The sequence below is a fragment of the Bombus pascuorum genome, chromosome 10 (assembly GCF_905332965.1).
Source record: "Bombus pascuorum chromosome 10, iyBomPasc1.1, whole genome shotgun sequence".
NCBI classification, from domain to species: Eukaryota; Metazoa; Arthropoda; class Insecta; order Hymenoptera; family Apidae; genus Bombus; species Bombus pascuorum.
In genome coordinates this window covers 6,289,874-6,308,701 of record NC_083497.1, presented here as the reverse complement: position 1 = coordinate 6,308,701, position 18,828 = coordinate 6,289,874, and the positions used below count along the sequence as shown (strand labels likewise).

Here is an 18,828-nt window from a genome sequence, read left to right as displayed (position 1 = left end):
TCGTGATTTCTAACAACTTTTTTAACCACGAATTTCCACGCTATCCATAAATATGATCGAATTTGTAAATAATTTTCGCCGCACTCATCATTCCGTTTGCGAATGGTTAATAAGGAATATAAATAAAAAATCGAAAGGAGAATAAGAAAGTGGACGGTGGGATGAAAAACTAGAAGAAAACTCGTTGGTCCATAAATATCGACCAGACTACCAGGGAAATGGTGCGCGCTCTGCAAATGTTCCATGTAATTTGCATCGTTACTTGTTACCACGTGGTCGTTCCGTGTTGATTTACACGTTTACAAAGCCTGACAATGTCATTACCATCGAGTGATCATCCTACCGAAAATTATGCCTACACGAAACCTGCCCCAGAACGCTTATGGAACGCTCTAATTTTATCGTGTAATTGATTTACCATGATCCTTCGTGAATTATGTACCCATTGACATTCCACAATTTAATTAATACCAGGTACATTTGCGAATGATAAACATTGTTTAACGATTGCGATTTCGCGTTTTGATATTGTTTACCTGTCCATTTTTTAGACCTCTGTTTTAGTTCGTAACTGAAGAATTATGACAATAGAACTTGTAATTAAAAAAGAAGTATTTAGAAAGATTTGGATATCTTAAAATTCAATAATCTAATTCAAAACTAATTTCAATTTATTGTCATCATCTGTGATCTTTTGATGTTAGTCCAGAGTTGTAAAATAACAGAAAAAATAGATGTTCGGATAAACAATAGTTCTCAAGCAAGGTATAGTAATAAATTGAACAGTGTCAGTAATTAACAGCCTGTAGCAACTGAATTGTTCTCGCGCTATTGTAATTTCGACCTAGTAGCTCGTTTTCGAGATTAATTAACGAACAAAATACGAATGATCGAATTCTGTTCTGCTCCCATTACGAATAGTCCGCGATGGAGATATTAACGATCTATCGGTGATGATCGTTATAAAAGTGAACGCGTCTATGGACGCTGGCTGCGATAAAATAATTTGTAGATACTATTACGAATTTATCATGAGAAACAAGAATAGTCAATGGATGTTCTAATTTGCACGCTGCAATCTTTAAAGATCTGTAGAATTTTTTAATGGATCTGTAAGTGGAATTAAGCAGCGTTTTCTCGGAACTATACAGAGGAACAATCAATATAAGTCACTTAGTAAATAAGAAGAAACCAAATTACCAAATATTTTAATATATAAAGTAATAATTAGTCTGTGGATATTTATGCAGATTCATATTTTCGAGACTGTAATAAAAAGAGATGCAATAGATCTCGATAGAAAATTGTTTTACATACCAAATATTATAAAAAGCACTATATTTTATATATATTTTCGTATTACGTATATATTTGGGCAATTTGACACTTTCAAATTTATTATAAAAACATATCCGTAGGCTAATAATAGCTTCAATCTTTATGTAAAGTAGTTAACTTTTATTAAATACCTGAAATATATGACGGATTGAGAACATAGTAATGTATGTGGCGTATGGCTATTTTCATTGTTAATAATAAATGTGAAAACGTTGAAAAGTTGGAAATAATTATTCCATGTATGTGTGTACAAAGCATTTTGCACAAACGCCTCTCAAATGCACATAGATATGGTAATTTATTGTCTGGCGTTTAATGTTTCATCGTTTTACCAATTTGCAATCGCATTGATTGCATTTTCATCTTGTGACTCGTGGCTTCGCTCGCAATCGAATTAACTTGCACAATCGCTTTTCCATTTTTCAGTTTTTATGTTCATCATCCTATTAAACAGGATCTCTCTCCAGAAAAAAAAGATTCCAATTCCATCGTCTCATTTTTTTATTTCGTTTTATTCTCTATATGATACAAATATAAAAATATATGAACATTCAGTGATAATATAAATATAAAAGTATTGTTAGCTTTCAAAGATTCTAACATACAAATTTTATATTAAGGTTTGTTTTCAGAAAATGGAGGAATTTCCATGTTGTTTGGAAACGTTTCGTGTTACTCGATACTTCGATTATACAAGACGGGCAACGGAACACCTCAGTCGAGAAAGCCGAAGAGCGAGATTTTGAAATGAGATCTTAGAGGAAAACATCCTTAGTTTGAGACGGGCTCATTTCGAAAATTTCACCGTATTTCGACGGAAAAGAGGAATTCTATTAAATTTAGTAAACCACCACATGGTTCTAATAGGAAAGGGATAATCTTCCACCATTATCTTAAGAGTAACTTTACACCTTGGCCATGGATTATAGGGGAAACTTGTCACATTTTATTCCACATACCTTTTTTCTCTTGTGTTTTTAATCTTTTTCTCTTAGGATTTTAACTTTTTAAACTTAGAAACAGCAAACCGCATAAAAAGAAATAAAATACAAAATTGGGAAATGTACATACGTATCATAAAATTATAGATTCTTTTTTATGTAGTTTTTCAATTAATCCATTAAGCGCCAACGTTTCGCTAACACGAAATTTAATTTTCAGTATTTTTCAATTAACTTAGATACATTTTCGTTCGCTATTGCGTTCTTCATAGTGGTTACGTATGTGATAAACGTTACGCAATTGTGGCTCGTGAAGGGATCTTCAAGGATGCGTTTAATACTATTTTTATCACTATTTCTTCCTTCTAGATTCTATAGTTTTACAAAATTTTACAAAATTGATGTATTTGTAATATTATAATAAATCGTATATATTTCTTGGTACTTAATGGGTTAAAGAGTGGGCAAAAATTAACGTACGACTTAGACTGCGCGATTGAAATTATTTAAGAAAAGAAATAAAAGATATTCTAGTTTTGAAAGAATTTTATTTTTCGACAAGTAAACGAAAGTACAGATGATAGCAATGAAATCGTGGATAGTGAAGCATAATAATGTTGTTTCACGATGCAAATACCGTGAAAAGGATTGCATCCGTATGCGTCGCGATGCTATGGACGACACGGAACGTGACGAATTTTTACGTCTCCCGCAAGGGTAGATAACTACGCCGAGTGTCGCTGAAAATACATTCAGTTTCTGGTTGCGTCTCAAAATTTTTCACACTGAGAGAAGACGACGATGGTGAAAACGTGGCTGGATATAGAAACTGCGTATGGCTTGAAGGTTTTATTTTTCCGCCAAAGCTTCATCTTGTAATTCTGTTCACGCTTGAAAATTCGCGATATTCATCTTCAAAGTTTACCTTGTTGATTGCACACCGAATATATAGTATCATACGATATAAATACATAAAGATTATCGATTAACCGATGATAATAAAGTGTTGGCCATTTACGACATTTCATTTAAGAATAGTTGGAGGTGACAGGTAATTTGCGACAATCACGCTTTTAACAAGCAGTGAAGCCTTTGTGAAACAACGGCTTGAACCAAAACTACAATTCATGCGATGGTTGAGATTTTCAGGTTAATTGAGTTTTTTAATGCAGTATTTAGAGGAAAAAATAAATTTTTATTAAAATATTAAAATGTTTACTATGCTGTATATCTTTCATAATCTTTTTGTTATTTTATTTATATATAAAGTTTAATAAAATAATTTTTAATTATGTATCTTCATCATTTTATATTCTTCTATAATACTTGTTACTTTATATTTAATATTTTTGGAGAAGTATCTACATTATTTACTTTCATTATACCACATCAATTAGAATCATCTATGTATTGTAGATTTAAGAGCATTAGAAATAGCTTCGTAGAACAAAATTCCATAAATAATTCTAATAACCATATATTTACAGTATTTTTAAAGCAAAAATTATATTCCGTCATCTTGAAATCCACAATCTTTTTACAATATTAGGAAATCGAATGATTTGATCAATAGTTCAACAGCGAAAAATATGAAAGATGAAAGAATTTATTTTGTATTATGAAAGAAGCTTGTGGGATACATATATATTCTCGATATATAAAATGGATTCAATCGGTTGATGGTTGAGAGATACTGGTATTTTGAAAATAAGGTTGATCGATCCGTGTCCCAAGCCGAATTCCAAAGAATAATGGACGTGGAACCTTGAATTACCAAATACTCTTTGAATATTTGAAGATAGATCTTAGAGAAATGCGAACAGAAAGTTTCTAGATATGATAATGGAATGCTTTTTGAATTATCCGTGGATTCAGCAGCTTCTCTTAACACTTTCATCCTCGGAATATTTTCAAGACTCTCTTCGACCGAAGAAATTAACAGAATAAGAAATCGCGATTTTTCATCTTGTTGTGCTAATACACAGTAGGTGATCAAATTATTACAAATCACTTCGAACTTTTTACTTATTTAAAAATATATTTAAAACGAAGCCTTCTTTATAAGATATTAAAGATTTTAAAAATTCTACGATTTATTAAGAATTTTCAGGTTCGTATTTATTTAAAAAAGGTTTCTTCTAACTATTTAATTTAATTACAAGTTTTTATTTCATAATTAATTTAGGTACAGCTATCCATCTTCAAAAAGTATGGAATTTTTGCAACGCACTCTACACTATCCAATTATCTTTAAAATAGATGACCATGTTTTGAAAACTAACTATCAGTAAAATTAAGAGAAAAATGGCTTTAATATAATACATGTTGCGAAAGGAATTCGTTCGTTTCTGGATTAAAATAGAAATGAATTTTCTCAAATATATAAGACATCGAGTTCTCATAACGGAGTGCAATATCCGACTCATTTCTGTATCCCTCGCTTCAATTTCAGTACCTATAATATTTTTCCAATATCCTGTCTTTTTCACATATTAGAAAATTTCAGTTGCTTTCAGAAGTTTACGATAATATTCACGTATGTAATACTTATTACGGTCTTAATTTAGCCTTCCTCTCGATATTCATTTTTGATTTTACGTATTGTATGAAATCATTGATACTCGTAGATGTATAGGTATAATTCAGTATGGAACGTAGCGCAAATCTGTCTTGAGGATGCTGAATTGTTTACGTGGATCGCGATATTCCGATAATCGGTCTCTCGGAAAATTGATTTTCATATAATCGATCCTTATCGATAATCAATGTTCCGCTGTACGTTCGTATTTCGCATCTGGATATTTGATACCATGCCGCATTCAACGTACATCGACCATAGAAAGTGGAAAATTGAGAAGATATTGAACGTTTTACACCCTTGCTCTGTAAATCGCAAATGAGCAGTAGCGTAAAATTTTAATTATGAAGTAGGAAGAAGTATTAATATTCGCAGCACAAAAAGAAGGGTAGACACTTCAATATTTTTTAGGTTCTATATCAAATTGTAGGTACCGGAAAAAATAATTTACATTTTTCGTTCTTTTTTCTTAAAAAAATCTTTTTCCCCTCTCTATAGGGTATTTTCTGCAAAAATACGTATATTATGTGAAATAAATGTCACATGTGCTTTCTCGCTTAAATAGTTTAAAGCGTGTTGTCTTTTAGATTAAATATAATCTACCAGTCTATTTTTATAAGTGCAAAAGTAATATGAAATACAAATCGTTGTGTAAATTTCGTAGAATTTATCAATCAGTTTTATATTTTGTTTGTTATAATAATAAATACTAATTTAATATTCTTTCCTTGATAAAAAGGTAATTATTTATTATTTATCGACATTATTTCTTTGTAACAAAATAAATTTTTATTTACCTTATATAAAATTATAAGATAACAAAGAATAAAGTTGGTAATTATTTAAATGCATTATGCCAAAAAATATTTGTATACAAAATAATTTTAATTACAAGTGCTTTATAGAGAGCTGCATTTTATTGTGTAGTTTCACACCTAGTAACATGACACGCTCTGAATTAACTTTAATTCCGTACATATGTCTTAACTCCACATGTTTCAGGAGTATAAACGTTCATACAGGTTCTCTCATGAAACTAAACAGGTCCCTTTGGTGTTATTGAGAATATATTTTAAAAAGCCTGAACCTTCAACTTTTCGTAATGCTAAGCTTGAAAAAGCTCCTTTATCTTAGTTTTTACTTTCATTTTGCTCTGTATATGCCACGCAACATATCTTTAACGCCGGTCTAGCATCCATTAGTTGATTACTAATTTATATGTGTTAATAGATGAACTTCATACACCAGAAACGATGCATTAAAAAATAACATTGTTTCAGAACTCTTTAAGAATTCTTTAGAATTTTTGTAAGTTTATCTTCTTTAAAAAAACTTCATCAAAAACATTTGGAGAATTTACTTCACTGCACATTGAATTCTATTAACTTCTCAATAGATATACAACATAATTTTCATTTCCTACATATATATTTTGTATATATTTATAACTTTATAAATTCTTTTAATTTATTTTGCTACTGTCAATAAAGTTTATATAGCTTAACCAATAACTCAAAAATTCGTACAGTTTATACTCCACCTTTCTTCTTACGAATTTTTTAGTGAAATTTTTATTTAATTCCTTTTCTTTTTATTTGTTAGATATATCGGATTGCATGATTGATTCGATGGTTACGTATTATAGTATATCTGGTTTAATTAGATAAGTCGTAGAAATTGTAGTGGCATTGCGAATTTTTTCAGCGAGGTAAGTCACTGTGCAACAATTCACAGCGCCTATTCGTAGATCGTGATAAGTCCTTGGAGATTGGTTAAATTAGCGCGGAGTTATACTAATCTTCCCATACTTCTGATTCACCGTATCGCCTTGTTTGATTCCAGAATATGAATATCAAATTTCGAAAATGAAATTTTTCTCCGAACATTTCCATCACAAACAAGAGAAAAATTTATTTGTATGGTATCAGTTCTTCCGTTTTCTTCGTTTGAATCATTGGAAATTATCTTTTTAATTATAGTTTTGAAATGTTTGAATATCCTAGATGTTGTAAACATTGTATGAATATAATACAATTGCCCAAAATTGAAAAACTAATGACTGTAAATTATACATTTATGAGAAACTGAAATAGGCAAAAATTTTAACTCAACGCCATAGGATGTACATAATATGCAAAAATATTCTAATACCATGAAAAATGTTCTGAAAGAATTCTAACGAATGTGGAATTTTAAAATACCTTCAGAACATAAAGGATGGATTCTGATCCAAATAACTCGTTCTATATAAACACAAATTGAAAATTGAGTTATGAGAAATAAAAATAATATTTTGAATTAAAATACTCGATTAATGTGAAAAAATTTGACTAAAGAATCACCCATTGAAAAATCGCTCGAATAATTACGCTGGATCTTGCTAAAGCTATCGAAACTATTCTTCGCTATCGCGTGAGCGAATTAATTTTGTGATAACGCAGGTAGACTAGAATTACATTCTCCATCCTATCCTCGAATTCGCTCGTGTATCACCAACGAGCAGAGATATTCGATTTCGCAGAACACGGCTTTGTTCCAGTGTTGCGATATAATCAAGTTACTCCTTGCTTTTTTTAATATGTTCTCACAATGGAACATTTGCTGCAACGAGAAAATCTGTGTGCCTTGCATTGTTAGAGATCGTGATATTTGCGTTCCAATAAAAATGCTCTGCCTCCGACCTCGCTGTTTCTTTTTCTCCTTTCAATCAATATTCCTTTCGTTACTGCATTACATTCCGCGAAAGAAACCAGAAAATATACAGAGTGTCTGAGTAATCATGGTACGATCAACAAGAAGGTGATTCTACGTAGAGAAAAAAGTCGAGAATGTGGAATAATATTTTCTCACGTGACGTTTCTTGGCTTTTGAGAAAATCAAATTTGAAGATTTGTCAAGTACTACGTGAATTTAAATTTGGTTAGCATTTAATGCGAGTTTGAGTAATTTCTGAGTGAATAGGAGTGAGTAATTGGCAGAAGATTAATCTAGATATGATGATAAGTAGAAAATGTAAATTGAGATTTTTTCATTTGAAGCCTAGTTTTCTTTAGAAATTCCTAAATATTCTAGAAATCACTAAAGCTTTGTTAGCTACATTGTTTCAAATCTTAAAATTTCTTCTTAAATCTTTCATCGATTTAATAATTTAAAATTGTGTCTTCTCCATTTTTTTATGCAAAAATACCATGTTCTGCCCTAGAAAAGTTTTAAGGAAAAATATCCAAAAGTTAATAACATTGTCCCAATTATGACGTCACTTAATGTATGACTCATGTTCCTTTTCCACAGTCTTCCTATATTTCACAAATTTTCGAAGTCAATTATCCCGGAAACAAAGTGTCGTACGAAGAAAATACCATTCTATATTTTCAATTTATATTTCCACATAGCACCATCCCTTTTCCGATTCTACCATGATTGCACTGAGGTACACTGTATAGCAGAGCGGGCTGAATCTGGAAATTGGAACTGTTGCATTGATAAGAGAATTTTATTTGTTTCGAAACATTTTTTAAGGAAATATGAAAGACTTAGCGGGGAAACAAGAGGCGCTAATGGAGTTTCAATGATAGTACGAAACAGAACTTATTATTGAAAAGGATAACATCGAGTGTAAGCTGTGTTGTTCATTGAAATTGAGTTGTAATCCTTTCGCTGCTATTCCTATTTTGATTCTAATTTTCTTCTGCTTCCGGATCTTATTGAAACAGTTTTAATTTAACCGATAAACATTCCTTCCGGTGGCAATAATGTTTTTAACACTTTTTTACGCAATTTTACGCATAAATTTAAGTCTTGGGAAATTGAAAAGCTTTAAGTGCTTCATCACAAAGGCCCTTTAATGGACTCGTGCCACCTACCATTTCTTTCCAGTTGGTGTTTCGATTAAAGTTTGTTAAAACTTTTCGGCGTCATCGAGGGAGCAAAACCAAGCTGTGAAAAGGAAACCTGAACTGATTTGATCCATAAGATTTGTACAACGACGCGATATGTAAATTCCTTTTTTCTTTCCGCTTTCTTCGTTCTCTTCTGAATGATAAGTTTTGAGTGGAGGTGGTGTGTTAAATAAGACCAGATAATTAAAATGTACGGTTCAAATTGCTTCAGTTAAATACAGTCACCATGAAGCCCTCTTAAACTTTCGTTAATTAATATTCCAATAACGGAAACTGCTTTTAGAGATAGCGTGAGCTTGTTCGAGGACCCAGCTGTTGCATTTGCGAATAATTAACTCTTTGTTGCGCTAATTTCTTGCTGGTCAAAGGAAGTCAGTAGAACGAGCCTAAGACTTATCGGATGGATATATTTTCTTCTTGTCTTTATCGATTTAAATCAATATAATCATGTATGCATTTACATTTTCTCTCAGAACATAACTCAATGTTTCAGTAATCGTATTAAATAATAATGTTTATTCATATAATGATGCTTAGTTGTTTTTCGTATTTAAGTAAAAAAACATGTAAAATCTATACAAAGAGGGTTGAAACACTATAAAGTCGGGTAATTTGAAACAGAAGCAGATAAAACAGATATTATACACAATAATATCTATAATATCTATAATGCAGAATCTATAAAATATTTAGAATAACGAAAAGAAACAAAATTTTTGCAAAATTAAATAATCCCAAAGTTCCACAAATTTTTTTAATCGACTAAGTATTTTCGTCTTGATTTATGTTTTCAGTTCCGTACAAAATTTCTATATCTTTTTAATAAGCACAATTTCACATTGCGTCCATCTCGATTTCGTTTCCGTTAAAAGATATAGCATCGTAGTTTGAGCCGGAAAAATAAAACAATGACTTCTAGCATCAAATGTGAGTTTCCAGGGACAGTGTAATGTTTCATTTTATTCCAGTTTTGGTTTAAAAAGAAATAAACTAAAATAAAAGGAAAAGAGGCAGAGGGGTGCAAATATCGCTGACTAAAAAGATTTTGTTTCTTTGTTCCCGACACGCGGATGGTGCAAAACGATTCAGCCGACAGATAGGGAGCTGATGTGGTCTTGAAACGTTATTAGGGGGAAGAAACGAGTTCGAGAACGTGACACACTGGTAATATCGTGACCAGTTTGTTACTCGAAAGTCGAGATTGAAATACATGCGTGGAACGTTGCAACAAGAAGTTCTAATTTGCTAGAAGAAAAAATATAATTTCGGTATATAGAAATGTAAGCCTTTTAAACGTTTTACCTGTACTTGACAGGATGAAAAATAGAATAAAATAAAATAAATTTTTTGAAAAGCTTATTCTTGGGACAATATGTATATTAATTTATTAAAGGAGAGAAATATACGTTGAGTATACAGAAATGTACGCCTTTTAAATATTTTATGTGTACTTAATAAGATGAAGAATAGCATAGACATCTTTTGAATAAAGGTTATTTTTAGAACAATATCTGCTCTGGTTTGTTAAAAAGAAGATATAAGTTCCATTTATATGGAAATGTAAGCCTTTTAAATGTTTTATATGTAATTGACAGGATGAAAAGTAGCATAGAACATCCTCTTGAAGACAGTCTGTTCTTAAAATACAGAATTTATCGAACGACATTGTTAGTAATTTTTATGAAAAAATGGTCTTATATAGCTTTCAACATGTCAATATGTTATCAGTGTTTTTATTTTAACTTTTTATTCTTTTTATCCTCTGCTTTGTTTGTTTCTTTTCTATTTTGTTTTTTTTCTATATTTTTTCTATATTTTTTTCTATTTCTTTTCTGTATTTTATATTAATTCTACTTTATTTGTTTCAAAGATCAAATGATTTTTTATTATACGCTAAAATCATGATTGTTAGTGTTACAATATGTAAGAAATTAAAATAAAATGTTATATTACCGTGATTTATTTTTGTACTTTATTTTTATACGTATACTTCTCTTAAGCTTTACTTCAACGTTCGATTTAATATTTAATAAAAATGGTTGACTACGTTATAGGTAACAGCTATTTCAAATATTAACTTGAGTAAACATTCAGGCATAGTGTAATTGCACTAAGTAATTGCTCCTGACCAGCTACAGGATTTATTTTTCACTTTACAGGTAGAATTCTAATTTCGTAATTTGTTGAGTTAACTTCTGCTTGTATCTTTTATTTTTACTGTTATATGACTAAAGAGGAGCTACTTTGAATAAATCCATAATATCCTACGTTTAATCTATTTTCTCCATTCCTCGCATTCAATTATACATAAACATATAGAAACTGAATTCGTTTCCTAGTGGAGGATCGAAAGCTTCGATAGATTACTTTATAATTTTTTACTTAAAGGAAACTACCATTCCATGGATCTTTTTCTTGTCTTTTCCTTATATATTTGAAAAATACGTACATTCCGTGCTCTTTCTGCGAATTAAAAGATATTAATCAGCAAGATGGCCCGATACAGGAAGTTTATAAAATAAGAAGTATAAAAAGACAATATAATCTTACAAAATGGATTTATATCTAATAAGAGCAATGAATATATTACATTATATTATATATTATATAAATAAATATATACCGCAGAATGAATAAACATTTTTGGTACAAAAGTTATTAAAATTCATAGAGTAACAGTTTTAAACTTTCTATTATTCGTCACTATATATATTTCTCTCATCAACTGTTTCAATTTCATGCCACTTTCATTTACTTAGAATATCCATTTTGGTCACTTTGCCTTCTCTTTCGCCATTCAGTTCAGGAATTTTTCTCGTTTATTTTCTCCTCAGGATAAACAACCGAGTGCTTTGAAGAAGCTCTTGAGCAAAAATAAATTCAATTCAATAAACGGAGCAGTAAAGGACGTGTCGATATTGAAATGGATAAGTTGGCCTGCTCCCAATCGCTCATATTGGAACTTGGAATGTGTTTCCTTACTCCCTTATTACTTTCCCCCTTGCAATTAGAGTTCGAACTAAGAAATCAAGAAATAATGGCACACTAATGATGAAACGGTTTTGGCAGTCGTGGAAAATTGAGATAAAATTTTGAAAATAATGATACATCAATAAAGCAACACATTCGACAGATGTGAAAAATTCAATATTGATATGAAAATTAAATTTACAAAATAGTGATACACATAGCGTAACACTTTTGATAGCTATGAAAGCTGAAATTCAGGTATGAAAGATTGAAACTAAATTTAGAAAATACTGGTGCTTTCCAATAACGTAATAAATTCGGGAATTTCTCCTTTCGGTATGGAAAAATACTAAGATGGAACTCTGTAATTTTTTTTCATGTTTTCGTCGACCAATCCAAAACTCTTATTTCAAGACAAATAAATTTTCGGCAAATATGAAAAATTTAACGTAGAACGATCGCGGAATGTCAGAAAGCTGTAGGAAATAACAGATATCTTTTTGTGAAACGATAGGAATCTATTCTCGTTTCTTTTTATATTGATCTTAGAAAGGCAGTTCGGAAATAAATTCTAGCTTATCGCCCTCCAACTATCGCGCTAAACGATAATCAATTCGTATCAGAAGCTCTATTGCGACAGCTGGAAGCCAGTCGCTGAGAGTTAAAGGAAGTTGATAAAAATTTGTGCATATAAGCATGCAACTTTGATGCGTTTTTGATGGCTGGTATTTCTTTCTTAGAATCCATTTCGCTCCACTTAAACGAAATACCTTATGATTTATGGGAATCATATAATTTTTTTGTTATCTGTTCGTACTGATATTGCATTAAGAAACTTATGTTCTTTTTTCATGTATCACTCGTGCATTCCAACTGGTTTCAAATTTCACTAATATGATCGTAACAGTCATGTTTCATTTCCAAAATCTTATGCTACCAAAGCTTCAAAATATTTTATACAAGACATACGATATGAATATAAAAGTTTTATGTGATAGATGTTCAAATACTTCTATGAGCCAGTGTATGAGTCTGATATTTCGTATTTAAAGTCGTATTTAAGATTCATATCTAGCCAGTTGTCACCTTTGTTTCCTCACTTCCGAGGACGTGTATAAAAAGAATGAAAAATATTTGTTGCCTGTTGAGAACAAATTGTCACTATAAATATTCCAAGAATTTCTCTCTTCTGTATGGAAAAATATTGAGATGGAACTCTGCAATTTTTTCAGAGTTTCGCTGCCGAATCTGTAACGCTTATTTGAAGACAAATAGCAGTGAAAAATGGCGTTTCACTATATCGTTGAATCTATTTCAAATTTTACAACTATTATAGATAACTGATCGATCGTCGTTTCTTTAACATTTACTTCCGTTCCTGTCCTATTCGTTTCTTCTTTGAAGCAGAGAAACATAGTTAGAATGTCGAATACACGTGTGAGATGAAAAGCACGAGAATACTGGAAAAATGTATCGCGGTAGATTTCACACGTAACTTCCATAACCATATTCCTTTCTGTACACGCATATCTACTTTCATATTTGTGATATATATTATAGGAAACATTAACTAAAAAAGTCGTGAATCTTCACATCTTTAATCTTCGTAAAATACCAGAAAAGAAGGTAGAAGGAAATTGGAGGATAATGGCTATTCTCTCGGTGAGAAAATACGAATGTTTTAATCGAATTCGACAGGTTTTTCGGTTACCAAAATATTATATTTTTATACTTATGAAATGGCAATTTAATTTTTCCAATAAACTTGTGGATTTATGAGTAACAGAAAATTGTAAAGAGTCGGAATATTTTCTATCATCAAGTATTCTCCCTGATAATCGATTTGTTTAAATAAAATATTATAAGAGAAGATATTTCCTGGAAATATTTTACGATTGCATAATTTACCGTTTTACAAATAGGTTTTGGTGAAAATTTAAAGCTAGATTATTCTTCACATGAAAGATAAATATTCAGATCATGTTCTAATTGATATTACTACTCTCCGTTAACCCTCATCTTAAGAAATTCATTTCTGACGCATTGGATGTCGACCTTTAATTATTACAAGTCCAAATCTCACCACTTCACATGTAAAATTTAAATGAACTTCAAATTAATATTAAGTCATAATTTCACAGTGTAATAACTTTCTTCACAAGAGATCAATTTACTTTACTTACTTGGCCCTCTTGTCACAGTGTATTACAGCATAATATAATTCTCGCAATCCACACAAACCATTACCAAACGACAAACTCCTCTACAAAGTCGGCTTCAGATGAAACGAATTATCATTTTCGAATCACTCGTCTTCAGTATGAATTAACTTCTCAGGAAGGTGAGGCTCTGCTGCTGTTACTTTCCGTCGGATAAGGGTAGATGGGTCTATTTCTTTGTCACTGAGCATATAGGTCATAGCCTTATCAAGCAACCGTAGAAAAAGGAGGAACGTCCTGTGATTGCCACGATGTTCGAACGTGCTTTGATCCATGAATCGAAGATGATAGAAGAAATCGCGAGCCTTCCTGGATTGTCACAGATAAGGGATAGGCAGAAAATTCCAATCGGAACTGAGCTTCAACCGATATTCCAGGAAAATTCGATGGAACTGCAGCTGACAAAAATTTCCTCCAGAATGAGCGAAAAAAGAGAGAACGTGCCTGGTAGAGGATCCTCGCCGCGTATAGCGTTCGAAATCGGTGATTAGATTATCCAATGGCCGGGCTAAAGGAATATAGTCCAAGAGACTAAATATCGCCTACGTGCCTTGGTATTTTCCACAATTTTCAATTTTATGGCGTATCTTTGCATCCAAGAATAAATTTTTATTTTCGATGATATCGTGGATGATATTTGGCCAACTATTTATTGATGTTCAATCAAAAATTGAATTTTGACGGTACGTAGATTACATTAAAACTTGAATGTTTCATTCTGTAGAATATTTTTAAACTTGGAAGTGTCGTGTTTAAATATTTCGAAGATTACACTTGTGTAATTTGTAAAGTTTTCTAGAGTTGATAAAAAAAAATCGTATAAATTATTTAAAATTTGAAATGATCATAACAATTTGATCTCTCACTGTACGTATGTATGTATGCTTATGCATTAAATATAAAGAAATAATCTTGAAGAGTGTGAAAATTTCGAATCGTTTGACCCTAAGGAATTTTATTTAAAAGGTTTAGTTTTGCACGAAACAGAGGCTTTTTGGTATATGACGGGAAATTCACTTACAGCGCCCACTAGCTTTGTATCATATATCCAAATTGCTTTCCGGTATCAAGCGTCATTTGCATCTCTTTGTATCTAACTTCATTGGGGACGTAATCGTCGATGCATCGCTGCATTTTCAACCGTTGTAATTTTCTCATTTATTGATTCACTGACTCGATTGCAGTTCTTTCTCTTACATAAATTTCCGACGAAATTTTTATATTATTTAAGTAGTAGACATAAAGTTATATTTATTTATCATTTATGGGATAGAAAAATCGAAAATCAAAATTTATTTCGATGATTGAAAGTTAATACAGGAAAAATTCATAATCAAAGAAAGTACAAATGGAACAATTAATAAAGGAAATTATTAATCAACAAAGAAATGAAAATGTACACGAAAGAAAATTAAAAGAAATATTTTTCATAATAATTAAAATCACTATTATTTAGACGAAGAGGGAGAGAGAGAAAGAGAGAGAATATATTTTGCACAATAATGAAAATCATAACTACTTTTTCTATCTAACTTGTTAAATTTCTGAATAACATTTTGTATTCTCACTTAAGATTTCATCTAGTGCAAGATAAAATTAGTACATTATCTGTGAATTTTGTAAAAGTGTATATATATAATTCTGAAAGCAATTAAGTAATGATAATTTTCCAATATCGTACTTATTTCTGCTTCCCAATGTTTGCAGCCAATTTGACTGTAATTGATAAAAATATGAATAACACCCGAATGTCATATGCAAAAATGGGAATTTTTAATGTAAAATATACATTAATATGTAAATGTATATTATGTATATGAATGTAAAATATCATATTTTGCGTATCGTGTAATGTAGGTTCATTCGTTAAAACAGTGTAGTATGGGGTAAAATTTTTTGTTAAATAACATCAATCCAGAATGTAAGTTGATGAAAAAAGGCTTTCTGATGTTGCTATTTCTAACAGGAAAATTATAACGAATATCCGATTGCTTATCGAGGCTTGTTTTAATTCTCTTCATAGGAACAAATGAAAATAGAAAATTCGAAATACTAGTTTTAAGTATAATTTTCCTCAAAAGAAAAGTTATTTTTCCGTCTAATTAATTACAAAGCAAATCTTGTGTTATCATAATTTAGTTTAAAATATAGTATCCTTTTCCAGGTGCAAATACAAATTCGTTTTACGCTAGAGATGCTTTTACATTTGGGATATTGTTTAATTGTTTGAGTCTACGTACTTTTATGACACAAGGATAGATGTTTCGTACGAAATCGATTGTGGAACGTGGGAAAATGCCACTGAACAATTAATAAATAGAGAAGACAGAAATGCAATAAATTAATTGTAAATTCTAAAAAAAAAAAATAGAAGTTTTATATTCAGAGTCGATAATGTATAAAATTTCAAAAGCAAACGGATTCTTTGTGTCGGGTGATATTATTAGCTCCCACAAAGATTGTTCGAAATGACAGAAACCGTCAATCATTCCTTCTTCAACCTTTGGTGAAGGAATACGTTCATGTTTCTTACATGAAATTTGTAATTTTATGAATGGCCTTCTCCTCGATTCGTATTTTGTAAAGTTATTTTGAATTAATAATTAATATTAAAATAGGATCATTAGAAATAATTATCATTGGAATTAAAATAGAATAGAAACCATTATCATACTACATAAAATCAAAGCTTGTAAATATTCATTTTTCTTATCTATTTAATTTTCAACGTAATTAACTTTTTAGACATTAATTATCAAATCATTGTAATATCATAAAAATTCAATTCTTATAATATTTCTTCTTTCAATTATACAATTTTCGAAATAATTAATTCTGGAGATATTAATTCATAATACTCAATCAACAAAAAATCGAAGTGTGCGATCCTTTATTTTCCAAGCGACTTAATTTCCAAGATTCTCATTCAAGCATTAAACTTCTCTTTCTCGGCAATATAATCGGTTATTGAGAAAAAATAATTGGTAAACTGCCAATAAACCGTTAACAGCTACTCTCTTTAGTTACACTCTCGAAACACCTGCAAACTTGTTGCATATAATTCCTAAAAAACTTCTTTACCACTCCTGTAATTTGCTATTTCTTGCCCAAATAATAATTCCGAAAAGAAAATTAAAAAATGGAGGAGAAGCATTTCCATCTATCGAAGGTTTAATCGTAGGAATTCGACATTCTTAACAAACCAGGACTCGTTTCAATTATACTGGCGAAGATTATTTAGGAGGAGATTTTCGAATCGCAATTATCTTCGAAGAATCGAGACAAGCTCCGCATGCGAGTAAGGGAAAAATGGAAATTGGTGAGTCTCCAAGGGATGAAACGTACCACGTCGTTCGAGTTTCGAATGTAGACGCGGTAACGGACTTCCGAGTGTTTCTCTTGAGCCTTTGAAAAATGGAATTGTAACCTCTCCATTGTAGTATAGAATTCTTGACTCACCTGTACGTGGCAGCCATTCTTCCTTGAATGCTTTTTGAAGCAATCTTTCTTAGGTTACAAGGCCTTCATCTTGGCGAATGGATGAAATTTAGCGTTGTACAAGTGCTACGATTCCGTGGACGAAATTTAAATCCGTTTTTGAGAAAATATCTTATTTTATGTCGATTTTTATTGACGAATATAGGATAGCTGAAAGAGGGGCTGTCTTAGGAAAGTGGATTGTGAGGGTTGTAATTTCGCTGACGATGTAGTCTGATTTTATTTCGATGTTTTATTTCGCCGTCAATATTTTATATCACATTTGAAGATCACAGAGGGAAGATATGGTAAGTCACAATTTTATGAAATCCAATACCTTGTCGATCGCATATTAACAAAACTCTTTTTATTAAATTTAATTGTGGGATTCTCTTGGAAATATTTACATTAAAAGTATTGATCTGAACTATCTCGAAAAATATTGATTTCAAAAGTATTAATCATCATACTTTACACATTAGATATTAGTCTTTTTTCGTAAGACTTGATGAATTTATCATCTATTGCTGAAATACTTGTACCAAATAGTATCATACAAATGAAAATCACAGTAGAAAAATATGATAAGCAAATTTTTCTATTTTGCTGTTATTTAATGGTTAAAATAATGTATTGAAAATTATTTCTTTATATATTAGTATATTATATATTAGTTTATATACTATGTGTTTATATAATAATATATTAAAACACACCTTTCTAATTATTTAATAACATCAAAATAAAGAAAAGAATATAAAATTGGACGTATCATAGCTTCCTCCTGTAATCTTCATTCCTACGATACTATTTCAGCATTTCTTTATATTCTTTATATTCTTTGCCATGTCTTGTTTCGAGATTCTGACTAATTAGGGATTAAAATTTAACGAGGAACTGTGATGTATTGGTCGTATAAAGTTAGTGGTGTTTTTAGATAGATCTGCGTAGGTAGTAAAATAAAGCACGTTCTTTTATTATACCGTGAAATTTCTTATCGAAATGGAAAAAGGTCTTGTTAAGGTAAAGAACCTTCTGAATCAATGAACTATCGTTCATATATACGTGGATTTTTCGTGGATGAGTTATAATAACACGAAGTGCACTGTCCGCGATAATGGTCTACTTTCCATTAGATAAATCATTGTGTTCTCTTCGTGTGATGCTCTGTGTCGCTGAAAATTAGCCGTATAAATCTTGGTTAGAATTATATCACCTCGTAAATTAAATATTTGTTCTAGATTTTATTGTAAAATATATCTTACGGCGTTAATCTTGTTTTTCTTCTTGCAATGACTAATCAATAATAATATTTTTAATATAATAACCCATTGTAATTTTATTTAATAAATAATATAAACTCTAATAATAATATAAACTAAAATAAATAATATAAGCTGAACGCA

At 30.7% G+C, this 18,828-nt stretch overlaps 1 protein-coding gene across 2 annotated transcripts in view; it reads right to left on the bottom strand.

Annotated features, from left to right (window-relative positions):
- LOC132911303 (uncharacterized protein MAL13P1.304-like) overlaps positions 1-18,828 on the bottom strand; it is a 308,863-nt gene that overhangs the window by 266,879 nt on the left and 23,156 nt on the right. The gene's annotated exons all lie outside the window — the stretch shown is intronic.